This window comes from Saimiri boliviensis, chromosome 15 (genome assembly GCF_048565385.1).
Source record: "Saimiri boliviensis isolate mSaiBol1 chromosome 15, mSaiBol1.pri, whole genome shotgun sequence".
NCBI classification, from domain to species: domain Eukaryota; kingdom Metazoa; phylum Chordata; class Mammalia; order Primates; family Cebidae; genus Saimiri; species Saimiri boliviensis.
Genome location: NC_133463.1, coordinates 14,682,769 through 14,698,734, shown reverse-complemented (window position 1 = coordinate 14,698,734; position 15,966 = coordinate 14,682,769). Strand labels below are relative to the sequence as shown.

The following is a 15,966-nucleotide window of genomic DNA, read 5'->3' as shown; positions in this document are numbered from 1 at the left end:
TCTTGTATATGATTCCATTTACATGACTTGTACAGAATAGGTAAATTCATAGAGACAGAAAGCAGATTTGTGGTTTTCAGAGGCCGGGAGAAGAAAAGGAGAGTGACTTCTAATGGGTAAAATGTTTTTTTTTCCAGAGGAATGAAAATAATCTAAATTTAGATTTTGGTGATGGTTACACATCTCTGTGCCATACTAAAACCACTGAATTCAATACTTAAGTGAATTTTGTGGTTTATGGATTTTATATAAAAAGTTAATTAAAATAATATTGTATTAATGAAATTACATAATATGTAACTATTCAGGAATGACTTTTTACTCAGAATAATTTTGTAGTGCTTCATCCAAATTTTGCATGTATCAATACTTAATTCCTTTTTATTATTGAATAGTACTCCATGCAAACCACTGATTATTTAACCATTTGCAAGCTGAAGGACATCTGAGTCATTTCTACTTTTGGCTTTTACCAATAAACCTGCTATAAGCTTTTGTTTCTGTGTGATCTGTGTGATCATAAACTTTAATTTCTCCAGGATGAATGCTAAAAGGTGTAATTGCTGAGTCATATGGTATCTCCATGTTTGGTTACTTAAGAAACTGTCAAAATCATGACCAGAGTAGCTGTACTATTTTTACATTGCTACAAGCAGTATATGTGTAATCTAGTTCCTCTGCATGCACTTGGTTTTGTCACTCTTTTATATAAATGATTCTGGTAAGTATGTGGTGTTATCTCATTGCGGTTTTGATTTACATTTTTTAAATGATTCATGAGATTATTTCCTCTCTGTTTAGAGAACTTTCTTTAACCATTCTTTTAGGATATGTCTCCTGACAATAAATTCTCTTGTTTTTTCTTTATCTGAGAATGCACTGGTGTCCCCTTCATCCTTTAAGGGTAGCTTCACTTAATGTTGGATTCTGGACTGAAAGTTCTTTTCTTTCAGCATTTGAAAAATGTTGTGTCACAGCCTCCTGACCTTCATAGTTTCTGATAAGAAATCTTATGCCATTTGAGTTATTTTCTGCCATGTTTTTTCTCTCTTGCTGATTTGAAAATTATTTCTCTATTCTTATTTTTCAGAAGCTAATGTGTTTTTGTGGATTCCTTGAGTTTATCTTCTTTGATATGCACTCAGCTTCTTGAATCTATAGTATTTGGCTTTTGTCAAATTTTGGAAGTTTTCAGCCATCATTTCTACAAGTATTTTATCACCTTTGCATTTTTGCTCCTCTCCTTCCAGAACTTCAATGAAATATAAGATACACCTTTTGTTTTAGTCTCACAGTTTCTGAGGTTCTGTTCATTTTTTTTTCAGTCTAATTTCTCTGTTGTTCAGATTATGTAATGTCTATTGTTCTATCTCCTATTTCATTGATTTTTTTTCCTCTGTCCTCCCTATTCTGCTGTTTAGCCCATCCATTTAGTTTCCATTTCTGTTATTATATATTTTTAATTGAAAAATGTCTATGTGGGGCCAGGAATGGTGGCTCACACTGCAGTCCTGATATTTGGAAGGTCAAGGAGAAAAGATCACTTGAGTCCAGGAGTTTGAGACTAGTAAGGAAGGAGACCCTGTCTCTACAGAAAATAATATTTCTATAAATCTTTTATAATACATTATAATTTTCTATTAAATATCAGGTTAATGCCCCAAGAAAACGCCGTTATTCCAACATAGGGGTCCAGATTCTAGCCCTACATTAGTGTGCCTTTGCTATTAGTGTTCAATTTTTAGGAAAACTAAATAATTCCCTTTTAATTTTTGCCATCTTGATTACACACGAAATTCCTTTCACATAAATCAGTCTTCCACAAACCTTCCACAACTTGCTTAAATCTTCAATGTTGTCCTATCATTTTACTTTTAGGACAAAAATTTTCATTCCTTTCCCCCTTACTATTTTGACCACAGAAAGTTATCTGTCATGTCAAGGAAAATTGCATTCTCTTTACAATTGTCTTTGAATTTTCCTTTCTTTACACATTCTGTGTATAGGCTTGTTTCTCTTATATTTAGCAATTTTAATTATATATTAATTATAATTTTAATTCTTAGTAACTTTTACTTTTAGTGAAAACCCTAGGAAATAACTTTTTATTAAATACCAGATGCAGTGTCCAGGACAAAAAACAGAGTTGTGGAGACAATACTGGAGGATCTAATCCCTTTCAGCATGGCCAAGAGACAGAGCTGAGCCAGGAAAGATGGGGCCTGGGTGTTGATCCCAAGGCTCACCAGGGTCACTTGGTTAGATTCCAGAATTTGGAGGCTTAAAACTAAAGACAAGTTCATAGTAAGATGTGTACGAGGCTTTCAAAGAACCCAGCAGTCAGCGCTTACAGCTTTAGATTTCAGATGAATTAAGCAAGTACCAAAAGTATGACAGAAGCAATAGTTTTATGGTCTTAAAACATAAAAGAGAAACAGCCTAAACCTGTATGACCAATACACTCTAGCAAAAATATCTAAATTAAATTTTGAATATGGTTTTATTTTAGTTTACCAATCATTTTAAACTTATTTTTATTTACCAAAAATTACTAAAGTCACATTAATTTATAAAGTATTGGGCCTGACTAATTTATGAGTACTCATTTAAATTTAAGTTAATTTGCTACCATGTGTAGACAATATATATGTGTAGAAATTAGAAATATATATGTGTAGATATAACATGTGACATACATATGTACACATGTATGTATCTAAAAGCCAAAAAGATCAAGAAGTTTAACGCAAAAGAGGGGATAGCTTTAGACTTGAAAAGAATCTGTCCACACAAGGCACGGTGGCTCACGCCTGTAATCCTAGCACTTTGGGAGGCTGAGGTGGGCGGATCACCTGAAGTCAGGAGTTCAAGATCAGCCTGACCAATATGGTGAAACCCCATCTTTTTTTAAAAAAAAAAAAAAAAAAAGAATCTGCCCACTTAAAATTCTTGGGAACCCATGAGATAAAACAAAAGTTTTTTTAAAAAAAGAATAGAGTCTATGGTGCCCTTTCTGTCTTCTTTAAAGGATCCCAGGCTGTTAGAAATTTTTTTAGGTCTCTTCGTGTGTATCAAGGGTGGCAAGAGGAAGGAAGGACCAACAGAAGTAAATGAAGAAAGACAAATGGGGTGCATGTGGGCATATGGTTAACAGGGGTTAGGAAGAGAGAAATTCAGTAGGCTGAGAAGTTTTACAGAGAGTGAACAGAGGCATATATATATAGTTTTGCATACACATATATATATGTTTGTGTGTGTGTATATATATACAGCTTAAAATTCAGTTTTAAGTCAACTTTTGACTATAGAGCGCTTTTTTTTTTTTTTTTTTTTTTAAACGGGGTTTCACCATATTGGTCACGTTGGTCTTGAACTCCTGACCTCAGGTGATCTGCCCGCCTCCTCCCAAAGCGCTAGGATTACAGGCGTGAGCCACCGCACCCGGCTTATAGAGCGCTTTTTAAAAATCCTTTTAAATCTCTTATCATCAGAGTTTAGCTTGACTAGCCCACATTTATGGCTTTTGTTTTGTTTTCTTTTTACCAAAAGTACCCTCCCAAGTAAAATGAATAAGCTCTAATCAAGGTTATGACTTAACCAAGAATGCATGAGACATCTCCTAAGAGGACTAAAGCAGTCTTCACAAGATCCAGAACCATCCCAAAATACAGCTCAAAGAAAGTAAAGATCACTAGTCACAAATGGGTCACAATCCACATTTCTACCTGGCCATATTTTCTAAGGTGTCAGCTTCTCAGCTTATCATCAACTCACAGAGGTCCAAAAGCCCCATAGACAGAAGACAGGAAATCTAAAATTGTCCATGGAAGTTAAAAGGATCAGTAACAAATGGGTACCACAAAAAGTAAAAAGTCACACAAATATCAAATCAAGAGGGACTGATTCCCTGTCCAGAAATCAAACCCAGGCCACAGTGGTGAAAGCATAGAATCCTTACTCCTAGACTATGAGGATTGGGCAGCCTTTACTGTTACTCTTGCAAAAGGAGCTAAATCAAGCAGCTTGGGTTTACAATGATTTTGACTTGTTTTAGATCAGATCTCAGCAGGAATGCTGTTTAGGTAATTCCCTGGAAGTTAGCATTTCAACATCAATGTCAGTCATTAGTCCTGGTTTAGATAAAAAAAATTGTTGCATTTGGGCCAGGTGTGGTGGCTCACACGCCTGTAATTGAAGCACTTTGGAGGCCAAGGTGGGCGGATCACCTGAGGTCGGGAGTTCAAGATCAGCCTGACCAATATGGTGAAAACTTGTTTTAAAAAAAATTAAAAAATAAATAAAAATTTTTAAAAAATTGTTGCATCTGAATTTTTATAGTTTTACTTTTGTTCATTTTCCCCTTTTAGACTATTAATCTTTTAATTAACTGTTTTTTTGCCCTAAGCAATTGTAAACTAGGCAACAAAGGAGACCCTTTAAATAGTAGAGACCCATATTGTCCTTTGAATGATCTTTTTAATTGGGCAAAAAAATAGTTTGAGAATCAGGCAGTCACCAGAACCAGAAGGGGTTCATAGTGATACAGGAGTTAAGAAGAAATTACTTAGGCAAATAGTGAGGGTACAGAAGTCACCAGTAAGACTTTTCTTTTAAATGAAAAGCAGCCCAAAATCATTGCCTAGCAAAGCAGCCTGTAACGTCACGCTGCAGACATAGACAAGCAAGCTGGGAGCTTGCATGGATGAATGTCAACAGAAACTAGGGACTAGACATGTTTAAGATGTTAACCCAAATGAACTGTTTAAAGACAGAGGCAGAACCCCTCAGTCTTAAAGAGGTAATTTGAAAAACATCCCAAATAAAAGGTACAAAAGAGACCAAGTAAGGCCAACTGAGACCAAAAGGTGAGAGGTCAAAATTCAGGAGACCTGACCAGCAACACCTGATGGGACTTCTGCAGACAAATGATCATGATGGTACCAAATGCCATGTTCAGAGTGTTGGGGGTTCACTCTGAATCCTGCTGACTTTTGCCAAATATGTCAACCTAAAAGGTGTTGATGAGAAAGAGTAAAATTCTGTAAAATATTTGAAGGTATTTATTCTGAGCCAACTATGAGTGACCAAAGCCTAGGGCACAGTCTCAAGAGGTCCTGAGAACAGGTGCCCAAGGTGGTTGGGTTATAGCTTGATTTTATACATTTCAAGAGGAACAGAAGTTATAGGCAGATATCAATCTATTCGTGTAAGATGTACATGGCTTTGGTCAGGAAGGCAGGAAAACTTGAAGTTGGGTGGAAGGGTGACTCCAGGTCATAGGTGGATTCAAAGATTTTTCTAATTGGCAATTGACTGAAAGAGTTAAGATATGATCTAAAGACCTAGAATCAAAAGAAAGGAGTTTCTGGGTTAAGATATGGGGTTGTGGAGACCGTGGTTTTTATTATGTCAATGGAGTCTCCTGTTTGCAGGCTTCAGAGAGAATAGATAATATATATCTCTTATCAGACCTAAAAAGGTGTCAGACTCTTAGTTTAATCTCTCTTACATCAAGAAAGGATCTGAAAACAAAGGGAGATTCTTTTTTTTTTTTTTTTTTTTCTGACCCACGTATTCTCTGAACAGATTGTTAAAGGGAGATTCTCTATAGGATGTAGACATTCCCCACAAGAGACAGCTTTGCAGTGCTGTTTCAAAATATGTCAAAGAAATATATTTTAGAGTAAAATACTTCCATTTCTGTCAGAGCCTGCTATCAATCATATGATGCTATATTAGAGCCAGGTTGGAATTTGGTATTTTGTACTACAAAGAGTCTGTTTTGTCACTCTTAAGATCTCTGTTTTATTGTTAATGCTGGTTAATTGTGCCTGAATTCTAAAGGGAGGATAGTGCAATGAGGCATGTCCACCCTCTTCATGCCACTGTGGCCTGAACTAATTTTCCAGGTTTACTTTGGAATATCTTCGGCCAAGAGGAAGGAGCCATTCAGTTGGTTAGGGGGTTTTTAATTTCATTTTGGGTTTTACAAAGAAGAGAATAAGGCAAAATTAATATAAGAAGAAATTTATTTGGGCAAAGTTTGGCAATTGCAACCAAAGAACATAGATTCAAATTTCCCTGAATATACACTCCTATTAGCAGCAGTAACCAGTGGATTTTTAAAGGCAAAAAAAAAAAAAAAGAGGGAAAGTGAGTGGGCTCATACAAGATTGTTTACCAGGAATCCTCATTGGTTTATAGAAATAACATTGATTAGTGATTGGCTATACATTATTAAGCAATAGGGTGTGGCTTTTAGTGTCCTGTATGGCATTATTAAATTAATTTATTTTTATTTTTTATTTTATTTTTGAGATGGAATCTTGCTCTGTCACCCAGGCTAGAGTGCAGTGGTGCGATCTTGGCTCACTGCAATCACCGCCTCCCACGTTCTACCCATTCTCCTGACTCAGTCTCCCAAGTAGCTGAGATTACAGATGCACACCACCACACCTGGCTAATTTTTGTATTTTTAGTAAAGACATGGTTTCATCATGTTGGCCAGGCTGGTCTCAAACTCATCACTTCAGGTGATCCACCCACCTTGGCCTCCTAAAGTGCTGGGATTACAGGCATGAGCCACCACTCCCAGCCTATTAGGTTAATTTATAGTTACGTGGAGCAATAGCAATCAGTTTCAAGAAATGATTACATAACTCAAGCAGGGGAGTAAAGTGTGATTGCTGTCTCATTTTAATCTTTCGCTGGGCCTGATCATTAAAGGACATGCATTCCTTAAATAGAAGTCCCTTTTTTTCTTCAGGTCACAGGGAAATCTGGCAGTCCGAAACCTGAAGAGACAATTGCATATAGGAAAGTGCAGTCAAGGTCAGCTTTTCTGGTTCAAATGCCATTAGAGCTGCAAGCCGGTAGAAACACTTAAACAATAACCTTGAGGAAGTGTTAGAAAGAAAATGTACACTAGTATGAGGAGAAATTCCTGGTATCTAGAGCCTTAGGGGCTCCCCTTTTTCAAGAGTTTTATCTCCAGGAACCCCACCATGTTCTCATGCTGAAGAGCAGAGAAAAAACCTTCATGTTTCTGGCAGAAGGAAGGCAAGAAAATGACCATTTTGGAATATTTCTAGAGCCTTTTCTGTAACAAAGATTGACTCATGCAGACAAACTTTACTAAAGCCTCATCTGAGAGGAAGAAGGGAAATAACCCAATTCCTACACATTCCAGCCTTTCTGTCTCACTTAAGGAGGAAAGAAACTAAGACTTGTGAGGTTATGAACTGAAGAATGACAAGGCTCATAAGCTTGGAAAGGAGAGCTGTATTTCTCATAAAGGGCTGCAGCCTGCAGGGTGGCCATTCTGACAGGTTGGAAAGCATAGCCTCTGGCCTGAAGCCAGAAACAAAAAAGTTCTAGGGAGGTGCAAAGGGGACAGGAATGTATGCTGAGTGGGGTGTTCAAATACACATATTTGATAAGCTATAGGGGTCATGAAGACTTATAAAAGGGAAAACATGCACATGTGAAGTTAAGCATGATACTCCTTCATGGGTCCCATGTACAAAACCTAGTGGCATTAGCATGATTCAAGGGTGTTTCCAGGCATCTGACATCAAAAGGTGAAACAGAGGATGTGAAAATCCTCACTGTGCACTCTCTGTAGTCTGGCCAGAATGACGCTGTGGTCAGTGGTTTCTAATCAGGCAAAAAAGGAGGGGCATCATCAGGTGGTTGGTTGATATCAGAGGTGGAGTCTTTGGCAAGGGCTGGTTTCTGTTAGGCCCTTAGGGAAGAAAGCCTGATCCTAATCATGTTTAGTGAGGGAGGAGGTGTAACAGGGTGGGTCTGACTCCTCCCGTTCTGTTATGGCCAAGAACTGGTTTCAAGATTACTCTCAGGTCCCCTTGGCCAGAGATGATGCATTCAGTCGATTAGGGGCTTAGAATTGTACTTTTATTTCTCAAGGTACGCAGCCCAGGGACACAGGCACACTGAATGACCGAATTTACTCACAGAATTATAAAACGCTTACCCTCCCCTCACATCCTACTACCACATCAATAAGGCTCCAGTATAATATCAGGGGATTTCAGCTTAAAAGCTACCCTCTGAAATATCACTGAAAAATCAACTTACAAAAGGCAAATCTGTAGGAGAAACAGCATACAAATGTATTAACGTATACAGGGAGAACCACAGAGTGACGACCCCAATGCCCCAGTGAGGTACAGAAAGTTGTTTACCATCTTGGAATTACAGAAGAAATGGGGGCTCAGCACATGGCCATAAATAGGTGACAGTGGTAAATTAGGATATAGTAGCAACACAGGTTATGGAGCAGAAACAGCAGGCCTGGCTAGCAAAGGTCGTCTTTTTATATTGATGAAATCTCACAGGCAGCAGCCCTCAGAGAAAATAGATGGGAAACGTTTTTTTCATAATTTTAAAGGTGTTAGACTCTCAGTTAATCTTTCCTAGAGCCGGACAAACAAGGGCCTCAGAGAAAGCCTGGCTGCATCAATGCTGATTCTCTATAGATGATAGAGGCAAATCTCCCCCATAAAACACAGCTTTTCAGAGCAACTTCTGTTTGCCAGCCATATGAACAGTCACCTCAAAATATGTCAAAGAAATATATCTTGAGGTTAAATATTTTTATTTCCATTAGCATGCTACTTATAAAGAGATTTTAGGGAAAACTAAAGAAAACCAAGGAGATAGAAAACAAGGACGCTATAGAAAATTGAAATCTCTGACACCTCTAGCAACAGCAAACATTAAATCCATCCCATTCCCTAACAGATTAACATAAAATCTCACAGGAAAGGCCTATTCGCCTCAGTTCTCATTACCTCATACGTCATGTCTGGCTTTCAAAAAAAAAAAATTGCAAGACATACCAAGGGCATTAAAAAAAAAAAAAAAAGTCTGAAAAGACAAAGCAAGCATTGGAAGTAGATTCAGACAAGACACAGATTTTGGATTTATCAAACAGGGAATCTAAGATAACTAATTATAATTAATGTGCTAAGGACTCTAATGGAAAAAGTAGACAAAATGCAAGGACAAATGGGTAATGTAAGTAGAGAGGTAATGCAACAATGAGATACCACTACATATCCATTATAATGGCAAAAATCCAGGACACTGAGAATACCACATGCTGGCAACGATTTGGAGCAAGGAGTATTCTCATTCATTGCTGGTGGGAATGCAAAATGGTGCAGCCACTTTGAAAGGCAGTGTTAACAAAAGAACCATGAGACCTGATGAGGAAAAAAAAAGGAAAGTTTTATTTTCTTAAAAAAAAAAAAAAAAAAAATTGTGGATTGGGGATATACAGCCTCCACTGTAAAATGAAAGCCTTCCATGAGGGGGTGAGTTTAGAGTAGTGATGATAAAGGCAAAACTTGCAGGTCAGGAGAGAGATATCAGGGGAGTGAGAAGAGAATCTTGATTGGAGGACCTTTAAGCCCCAAATTACCAGTCTCTCTTAATTGGCTGATTGCAGGTGGTCAGTCAGTTGGCAACAGGTGGTCTGTTTGTGGTCAGTTGGGGAACTTCCAGCTGTAGTCAATCTCAGCATTGCCAGCAAGAACTGGCTTGGCTTGATTGTGGAACGGGAGGTCCTGTGACATGTTTACAACATCTTTCCGTGAGCACAGACTACGTAACAGCTTCCTCACCCAGACATGGCTGCCTCATTCTGTTTTAATTTTGACACAGGGAATTTATTCTGCCTGTTGGCTAGGAACATACTGTAACAGCAGTTCTACAGTTTCTTTCAAAACTAAACTTACTCTTCATATTAGATAAAGTGAGGGACTGTTTGAAAAAAACTTCTCTTCCCAGGTCCACGAGGGGAGGGGTTTCAAATGCAGGAATTTCCTGGCTCCATGCCTCCATCCAGAGACCAGAGGAGTTTAAAATGTTAAGTTTTTTGTCTGGTTTTTCCAATCATGGGCCAGGTAGGGAAAGGCAGGTGGGGCTCTTTTGTCCCAAATTCCTGCCAAAAGCTCTGGGAGGTGGGGGCTCTGTAACTCGGGATTGTAGAATAAGTAGCCAATCCGGTATCAGAGTCAAAGGTCAATCACGCCAGAGGAAGAAAGAACTCCTCTGATTGGATGAGAACATGAATGGGGAGGGAATAACTCAAGGGTTAAAACTTCAGCTGCTCCTACCTAAATGGATTTCCATTTCTGGGGTCCCCTCCCACAACAGCGTGGGAGTTGTCTTTTTTCTCTCTCTCTGTCTAGTAAATCGCTCTTCCACAAAACTCTTTGGGTCCATGAAATTTATTTGAACGGCAAACTCACCACGCCTCCGGGGCCCCTTTCCCTATTCTTCTGGGTTAGAGAGGCCAAGAACCTATGAGCTCTGGGAGCTGGGTACACTCCTCTGGTTACAAAAGCAACTATGCTTTTGGATATTGATCCCAAAGGAGCTGAAAATGTGTGTCTGACTCCAAGCCTGCACATGGATGTTTACAGCAGTTTTATTCGTAATTGTCAAAACTGGGAAGCAACCCAACAAAGAAAATTCAAATATTTCACACGAAAATATATTTCCTTGAAGATAGCTATTCAGAAAGGCTGAAGGTACAAGAAGAGATGAAAAGCTATCTTTTGCAGGGGAGATTTGCATTGTAGAGATCAACATTGAGGCAGCCTGGCTTTCTCTGAGGCCTTCCCTTGTCTGGATCTAGGAATGATGAACTGAGAGTCTGGCACCTTTAAGGGTCTGAAATAAATATTTACCATTTATTTTTCCTGAGGACTGACACCTGTGAGATTGTATTTACATAACAAATTCACCTTTACTAGCCAGGCCTTTTCTTTCCCCACCTCCCATAACCTTTCTGCCACCATACCCTGTTTTGCTATAATCCAAGACCCTACTCTTTCTTTAACCTCAAGATGGTATATAAAAAATTTCTGAACTCCATTGGGGTTTGGGGTAATCACTCTGTGGTTCTCCCTTATGTGCACGTTAATATATTTAATTCCATTTTTCCTAATAATCTCCTTTTATGAGTTGATTTTTCAGTGACCCTTCAGAGAGTGGAGGGGAAGCTTTCTTTGGCTCCTACAATGTCCTTTAGCAGGGGAGTGAGTTAAGTCGGATACATTGAGACAATGAAATATTATTTAGTGCTAAAAAGAAATGAGTGTCAACCTATGAACAGACATAGAAGAAGTGAAATTGCATATTACTAAGTGAAAGACATCAATCTACAAAAGCTACGTACCATATGGTTTCAACTAGATGACATTCTGGAAAAAGCAAAAGTGTGGCAACAGTAAAAATATAAGTGATTGCAAGGGGCTAGGGAAAGGGAGACATCAAAGGGAGAGCACAGAGGATATTTAGGGGAGTGAAACTATTCTGCATGCCACCGTAATAGTGGATATGTGCCATTACAGATTTGTCAAAACATATAAAGTGTACAACCCCAGAATGATCTCGAATGTAAACTGTGAACTTTTGGTGATACTGACTGGTGAAAGTCAATGAAACTTCATAGTAACAAATATACCACATTAGACCAAGATATTGGTAGTAGGAAGGCTATGTATGTGTGGCAATGAAGGTTATATGGGAATTCTGTCCTTGCTGCCTCATTTTGCTCTGAACCTAAATCTACTTTTAAAAAATATCTTTAAAACATTTTCTTCAGGGTAACATAAAATGATATATTCAGAAACTCAGTCTACACAAAGAAAGCATCAAGAAAAGATAAATAATACATAAAGGTAAAAGTAAATTCTCTTATGAGACTTCCTGTCAAACTCTTAATAACAAGAAATAACCTTCTACAGTACAATTGAGGGTGTTTAAAGAATTAAGGCTTCAAGATGGCTGAACAAAAGCATTTCATGCCCACTTCCTCCACTTAGAAGAGCCAAAGTAGTGTATAGACAGTCACACTTCAAATACATTAGCAAGAGAAAATGGTGGCATTCAACAGAGAAGTTACAAGAAACATGAAAAGTGGGGAAGGAGAAAGGAGAGAGGTAGCTTACCTGGTTAGAATTGACTTGGAGACAGGAGTGAGTTCCCAATTCAGGGAAAAGCTGAGTGAGAGACTTCCAACAGCTCACATCTCCATGGTGGAATCATGCAATCCTGGCCACAGGAGAACCCCTCAACCCTCCCAACCCCTGAATCTAACATAGGGAGCTACTGGGAAAACATGGGATGGAATTGCTCCAGGGAGAGAGCTTATGCTGGATCCCACACCCTTTCTGAGATGTAAGTGGCTACCGAAAAGCACCATTTTCAAAGCACCATTTTTAATCCTAGCCTTCGGCATGCTGCACACAGTCTGAGAGCCCAACAGCTCTGGAACTGAGGGGCTATGGAAACTCAGGCTGTCACTGCTGGGTCTGGAGAGCAAGGTGGAAATCCTCCCATAACCAGAGCAAGGCATGGGCTGCAGCTGCTGGTGCCGGGAAGCGAGCACTGCCAGGACAGAGGCCAGGATACAAATGGAGCACAAGTTGCCTTTGGGACTTGCTCACCAATTGGGTGAGGACTCCTGCAGCTGGAGTGGGAGTGTGAGCTAGGGACAGGGTATCCCTGCTGAAGCTGGAGAGCGAACCCTGCCTAGATCAGAGTGTGAGCGAGATGTGCATTTTCCACCTGCTGAACTGGGCTGCGCTCACTGACGATAGCTCCACCCTCTCCAGTGGAAGGGCTTCAGTGCAGCTGCCACAACCCCTCACCCAAGTGCTCTGTCTGGGACCTGAGGATTCCCCCATCCTCAGCCACCATGACCACTGCCTGTTCTCATCACTGGGGGCCTCAGCACAAGCCTGCCCAGCCCGTCCTTGCCCCCCACCTTCCCCAAATAGAGTACACAGCCAGAGTCTTAGGGATTGCCCAAGCCACCAACTTGGGCACCTGAGCACTCTTCCTAGGGGCCTGAGGTTGTTGATCCTAACCACCCAATCAACCTCCAACTCAGCTGGTACCTATCAGCCGGTTCTGCTTGTGAGCTTGGGCCACTCAGCTCATCCAAGTCACCACCAACATCAGTGCACACTGCTGCAGAGCCAGAGAATCATCTCACCACTCCTACAGACATTGTCCATGCCACACTGGCTTCCGAGGGCCTGAAAACTTGTCCCCCTGCTCAGTCTACTGCTGCCACTGCCGGAATTCAAGCAAGTCACCTGGAAGCTCAGCCTGCTGGTAACTATCAACACAGGTACCAAAACACCTGCCCTGGGACTCAGAGATAGGCACACCCAGCTCACCACTGCCACCAATGGTCTCCAGACTGGCCCACCTGGCGTCACAGTCCCTAGCACAGCTTTACCACAGCCTTCACTAAAGGAATTGATTTCCAACCCACTGAGGAAATCACAGGCAGCACTAACACTGTTTACAGTCAAAGAAATCAGAGACTACACTACTGTATGCATCCAGAATCAAAGCGAAGTATGCCACCCAACTAACACTGAAATATATCTCCAGGAAAGATGTGCAAATGTCAATGTAAGGACACAGGAAACAAGAAATGAGGAAATATGACACCTCCAAAGAAACACAAAAATTTCCCAGCAATAAACTTTAATCAAAAGGAAATTTTTGGAATCCTAGCTAAAGAATTCAAAATATTGATTTTTAAATAGCCCAATGAGAGTCAAGAGAATTCTGAAAAATAATACAAAGAAATCAGAATAATAATTTAAGATATGAATAGAAAATTAACCAAAAAGGCAGATTTCTTTAAAAGAATTAAATAGGAATTCTAAAACTGGAGAAATCATTAAAAGAAATATAAAATACATTTGAGTGCTTCCACAATAGACTGGAAATGCATCAAAGATAGGGAATTAACTGTGGAAACTATTTTAAAATATCATAATTCAGATAATTTCCAACTTTTTATATTGATCTAGTCTACCTTCATATTTTTTATTCTTTTAATTTGAAATGACTTAAGTAACTTCTAAACTGTACAGAATTATATGTTCTTGACAAATGCACAATTTTATGCCTTATAACTTTCTTACCAAAAATATATCTTGCTATTTTTAGAATCTATATTCAGAATTGTTTCTTTTATATCTAGTGGTTTTAATTACATATAATAACTACAAAGTTAACTCTTAATAACCCTAATTGCTCATGAAAACTCTAGGAAGTAAGTTATTTTGAATTATTTTACACCACTATTTGAAGATGAAAACCACTTTATAATATTTGAAAGATATGTTTCTCAAGTTTTTTGTTTAACAAAGCTAAATATATGTAGCTGTTCTATATTATGTGAAAATAAGATAACGAAGTATGTTAACCTGTATTTATATTTAGTAATGCTCAGTATTTTAACTTACCTAAAAATGACTCAGCCATTTTATAATTATGTATTACTTACTTTACCATAAGATGACTCTAACATTTTGAATTACTGAAAAGAATTTTGAAACTATAACTACAGGTACCCTTCCTGTCTTCCCCAGTCAATCTGAATCCCAAATAGCTTTGTCTTTGCCCAGGGACGCCTATAAAGGAAGAACTCAAAACAGAAATTCATGGAGCTTCAGAATTTAAGAGAAAACTTACCCACAATCCCCTGTCAGTTCGAGAGAACAGTGGACACTCTGGGCCTGGTAGGTCCCACGCCTGGTCACCCGATGCTCCAGGGCGTTGCTAGATGTCCCACTTCAGGTCCCACTTTTGATACCATCTGTTATGAAATGATTTGCAAATCAGGCAGCCCTCAGAATCAAAATAGGTTCAGAGAGACTCTGCGCTGCCACATGGTTGGAGGGGATTTATGATAAGTGTAAGGCCGGTTGCCTCTCCGGGAGGCTGGACACACCCACCTCTGCGCTCGGCACCAGGCTCTGCCGCATGGCTCCCCTGGAAGGCTGCAGCTGAGGCAAGGCTCCTGGCCGGCTCTCCCACCGGAAAACCTGCCCAACAACCCACCAACCAATAGCGGCCCACCTGGTCTCAATCCCGCTCCCCTGGAGTCAATCAGAGCACCCAGCTGTTGCTCGTTCCTCCTAGGCCATAAAAACCCCACACCCCAGGAAGTTGGCTCGACTTCCCTGACCTCTTTCCCCAGGACCATGGAACCTTGCCCAGGAGCTGAATAAATCGGATTTTTCATTTTCTTATATTGGCCTTAGTTTCCTCATTTTAAACTCGGCAATAAACCTTACAATAAGAACAGGGAAAATAGGCCGGGCGCGGTGGCTCACGCCTGTAATCCCAGCACTTTGGGAGGCCCAGGCAGGCGGATCACGAGGTTAAGAGGTCGAGACCACCCTGGCCAACATGGTGAAACTCCGTCTCTACTAAAAAATAAAAAATTAGCTGGGTGTGTTGGCGCGTGCCAGTAGTCCCAGCTACTCGGGAGGCTGAGGCAGGAGCATTGCCTGAACACAGGAGGCGGAGGTTGCAGTGAGCTAAGATTGCGCCACTGCACTCCAGCCTAGCGCCTGGTGACACAGCAAGACTCTGTCTCAAAAAAAAAAAAAAAAAACAGGGAAAACAATGTGCAGAAAGCCGAAGTGAGGTATAAAAGCAACTGGATTGATTACAGCTCAGTGTTTGACTTATTTGAACCTAGTTGGAACAGTTGGCCACCTTTGATTGGCTGAAACTTGCTGATTGGTACAAGAGTAGGTTACAGACGGTTTACATATCTAGTTAAGTTACAGTTCACCACATACAGAATAAATTTTAGGCTGAATTTAAAATCTATAAGGACACAGCTTTAGGCTAAACTTAATTTAACAAGACTATAAAGTGTTTGCACCAGAAAACAAAGCATATTTTGATTAGCAAGAGTCAACAAATGCCTGCAAATTTTACGGTGTCTTACAGAAGGAGGCAGGGTACTTAGCAGCCCCAGCAAAAGAAGGAATATGGTGATGTAATTCCCTGGCACTTCCAGCCTAAGAAGCTGAGCTCACAGAGGATCCTGAAAAAGCCCTTAGAAAGAAAGGGCTTTTTCAGAAATATAGAGCACACCCACCATAATGA

At 39.8% G+C, this 15,966-nt stretch overlaps 1 long non-coding RNA gene across 1 annotated transcript in view; it reads right to left on the bottom strand.

The window, feature by feature from the left end:
- Window positions 1-14,532: 14,532 nt before the first annotated feature.
- Window positions 14,533-15,966, bottom strand: part of LOC141581429 (uncharacterized) — a 48,458-nt gene continuing 47,024 nt past the window's right edge. The window contains exon 3 of the long non-coding RNA XR_012514016.1: window positions 14,533-14,659. This is a non-coding gene — a long non-coding RNA (uncharacterized LOC141581429). The remainder of the gene's footprint in view (window positions 14,660-15,966) is intronic.